The sequence below is a fragment of the Nicotiana tabacum genome, chromosome 18 (genome assembly GCF_000715075.1).
Source record: "Nicotiana tabacum cultivar K326 chromosome 18, ASM71507v2, whole genome shotgun sequence".
NCBI classification, from domain to species: domain Eukaryota; kingdom Viridiplantae; phylum Streptophyta; class Magnoliopsida; order Solanales; family Solanaceae; genus Nicotiana; species Nicotiana tabacum.
This window is the reverse complement of record NC_134097.1, coordinates 48637343-48641378: the sequence shown is the minus strand read 5'-3', so window position 1 is coordinate 48641378 and position 4036 is coordinate 48637343. Positions and strand designations below refer to the sequence as shown.

The 4036-nt window shown below is 37.5% G+C and overlaps 1 long non-coding RNA gene across 1 annotated transcript; it reads right to left on the bottom strand.

The window, feature by feature from the left end:
- Positions 1-600: 600 nt before the first annotated feature.
- Positions 601-1762, bottom strand: LOC107762571 (uncharacterized). Its single transcript, XR_012701732.1, has 2 exons — positions 1133-1762; positions 601-921 (listed from the first exon to the last, which is right to left on the bottom strand). It is a non-coding gene; the product is annotated as an uncharacterized LOC107762571 (long non-coding RNA).
- Between the last annotated feature and the right edge of the window lie 2274 nt (positions 1763-4036).

Sequence of the window (4036 nt, the reverse complement as noted above, 5' to 3'; positions counted from 1 at the left end):
TAACCTATGGTTCAATTTTAACTTTATAACCGCTTTCATTTAATAATATTTTTTAGGAAGATTTCAACGTCATGCAAAACGCGTCTTGAACCACGTCACCTAAATGCACCCGCAGTCCGCAACACATTTTATCTAACATTGTTGAGATTTGGATTTGGGTCACATAAATGCGTACCCGAGTTTAGGAAAGTAGTTTTTAGAATAGCGTGCCTAAAGCAATTACACACTTTCAACTTTGCGAGGTCCATGAAAATTCAACTAAATGGCATGCCTCAATTTATTTCAAAGGAAATGCATTCAATTAAAAGAACTACGGATATTCATATTTAAAACTAATTAGGTATCACAACTACGTTACGGGAACCGTACCCATAACACGATGATTTCACGCTCCATTAGCCATTTTTAATATTACATACTTTATTAAAAAAACCCGATTCCCACGACCCAACTAGCAATTGACCAACACATTTGCAATTCAATAGGAGAACCAACATGATAACAAAAGTTCAGTAGCACTTAACAAGGAGATTGTTGGAAAACTACCATTATGACATAAGGGATAATGCAAAATAAAGTACCAAATCCAGTTCACAGACGTTGCTGATAAGAAAGAATCAGTCCTTCTCTAAGTAGCGACAAATGCGTGATAAGAAATACCTAACCTTGTGGAAGTTAAAAACCAAATCCAGTTCACAGATGTTGCTGAATAAGTGATCCAAAATTTCAACAAAACAAGTGGATGCTCTCCAGATAAGCTTACTGGCAAGATTGAAGGGCAATTCCTTCAAAGACTCCCTATTGATTACGACTAAGCAGCAACAGCTTCATTGCTGAATGCATTGCGACAGAATTTAGCTCGTCAACTGCTCTACAATCAGTGGCAAGATGTCCGACTGCAGAATTTCCAATCCGCAAAATCTGTCCGAGAAACAACAGCAAATCCGAACAAGAATCACAAACTTAAAACATGACCAGCATCTCGCGCGTGTCAGCTCCAAATGAATCTCGCACACGAGCTTTGAAATGGACTCAAATTAACAAAACTCTAGCAGAAAAAATGAGGCTTAAGAACTGAAATTATTTTCCAATTAATAGAATTTCAACAACTATGACAAACTGAAAATCGAACCTTTCATTTGATGAAATTTTCAATAGTACACGGACAGGAATCGAGCAAACGCTACAACCAAAACTCGAAACAACAATCAAACTCAAACAGGATCACGAACAGCACTGCAGACGACACCTCGAACTCGATTGAACTCCATGTTTGAAAACTCGAAACATTAGACGAAGATGATTCTTTGTTTTTGCTTTCACGATTTTCTACTCTCTCTTTGTTTTTACCAGATCTTCTCCCATGTATGTGTGTACATTTATGAGTAGTAAAGAGATGTGAAAAGACACACAGGGGTCACCCTAGAGTCAGGGAGCTAGTGACGAGGTCATTTGATTTCAGGAGGCAGTTCAGGGGTCTGGTTCGCCTGGTGGGTGTAGAAAAAGATAGAACAACAATTTCTGGTGGAGAAGCCGCTGTGTCTAGCTGAAGAGAGGGGTCCTGAAGGTGTAAGCTCTGGTCTGTTGTTATTGTAATGAAGAAGGAGCTCCAACGAAGGGGTCATTTTTGGGTGGTATTGAAGACGATGTCAGGGCGGTCCTATTTTTCGTTCAGAAAAAGCCATGGATGGCTGCTTGAAGAAGATGATGAACAAGAGGGCAGGGTCCTATATATTGGAAAGCGGTGGAATATTTTAGGAGTCATCCCCTGATTCTTATATTTTAGGCCTATTTTTTGGTGTATTTTTCAGCTCTAGGGTCTTATAGGTCTATAGTCTAGGTTTACATTTTGTGTATTTTGCCAATTTGTCCTTAGGTCTTTTGTGTTAAGTCCTTAGGGTTTTTTTATTTATTTTTTGTTCCAAAGAAGAGTCTATAAGGGTTCCTAGGGTTGGCTTAATGGGTATTGGGTATTGGGCCAAGAATTGAGCTCTAAAACTCTTAAAATTGTGGTCTAACACCTTAATTGACTCCTTTTAAAATAAGATAGAAATACTACACAATGCTAAAGTTAATCTTAATTAATTAAACTAAACATGAAACTATTTTTTTGTTTTCGAAATTATATAAAGATAAAAATAAGGTACTATTTTTGTATTTTTTTAAATTTATGAAAAATACATAAACTAAAATATTTTTTTGTAATTTTCATTTTTCTTGTAATAAAATAAAGTAAAAGATTAAAAATTAGTTGAAATAGCTATATTATGCCTAAATTAAATATTTACATGCTAAAATATAAAATTTTTGGGGAGGGTCAAAAATCACATGTCTACAGTACTTACTGCTACTTATTTGATCAATAGGTTTCCCTCACCTCTTTTAAACCATAAAACACCCTTTGAGCTACTTTTTGGTATTCCGCATGTATACTCTCACCTTAGAGTTTTTGGTTGTCTATGCTTTGCTGCTGTGCCTAAGCCATATAGTGATAAATTTCATTCAAGGACTGTTTCTTGGATATGGCATGACTAAAAAGGCCTTTAAGTTGTTGAATCTGACCAAACATAATGTTTTCTTTTCTAGAGATGTTCAATTTCATGAGTCTGTTTTCCCTTATTCCTCTCCCTCTCCCTCTCCTACTTGGCTTTTCCCTTCTACTACGCATATATATGCTGATTTCTCTGCTCCCTCTCCTCAATCTCACTCTCCTCAAGCTACCTCTGCTCCAGTTTCTGCTTCTACCTCTTCTCCATCTGTTCCTGTTGTTTCTGTACCTTTGAGGAGGTCATCTAGACCTACCAATCCCCCATCTTTTTTCAAAGATTATGTTTGTACCAATGTTTCTGTTTCTAAGGATACTAACTTTGTTCCTGAAGGTTGCTTGCCTGAACCACAATTCTATTATCAGGCAGTTTCTAATCTTGCCTAGCAGAATGCTATGATGAAAGAGTTTCAAGCATTGGAGGCTAACAATACCTGGACAATTATTTGCCTCCGGGTAAGAAAGCTATATCTTCTAAGTGGGTTTATAAGATCAAAAAGAGAGCCGATGGTAGTGTAGAGAGATATAAAGCTAGGTTGGTGATAAGGGGGGACACTCAACAGGAAGGTATAGATTTTACTGAAACTTTTTCCCCAGTTGTGAAACTCACCACCATTAAGTGTTTGCTGAGTGTTGCTGTTAAAAGACACTGACCTATTTTCCAACTGGATGTCAATAATGCATTTTTGCATGGTGATTTAGAGGACGAGGTATATATAAAAGTTCCTCTTGGGCTGCAAGTTTCTGCTTCTTTTTCCACTCTAGTTTGTAAGCTTAACAAGTCTCTTTATGGACTTAGACAAGCTTCCCGGCAGTGGTATGCCAAGCTGTCCACCGCCTTGTAATCTAGAGGTTATGTTTCTAGCAAAAATGATTATTCCTTGTTTGTTAAAGAGTGTGGGTCTTCTCTTACCATTGTAGTCGTATATGCGGATGACATTCTTTTAACCGGTGATGATCTGTCTGAAATACAAGCCTTAAAGCAATTTCTGGATAATCAATTCAAAATTAAAGACCTAGGGGAGGCTCATTACTTCCTGGGACTACAAATCATCAAGCAGTCTCAAGGTCTCCTTGTCACTCAAAAAAAGTTTCTCTTGGATTTACTTGCTGACTTCAATTGTCTTCATGTTACTTCTGTGGTATCTCCTTTGGATGCTCATTTCAAACTCTCTGCTGATTCTGATGATATTCTTCCTGACCCTTCTTTGTTCAGAAAGTTAGTTGGGAAATTAAATTTCCTTCAACACACTCGCCCTAACATTTCTTATAGTGTGCAACACCTTAGTCAATTCATGGCATAACTGAGAGTCCCACATTTTGAGGCAGCTTTGCATGTGTTGCGGTACCTTGTTGGTACACCTGATTTGGGGCTTTTGTTTAATGATTCTCCTTCTATTGCCTTGACTGGTTATTGTGATTCTGATTGGGCAAGTTGCTCTATTTCAAGGAAGTCTGTTAGTGGCTATGTTTTATTATTGGGTCGGTGTC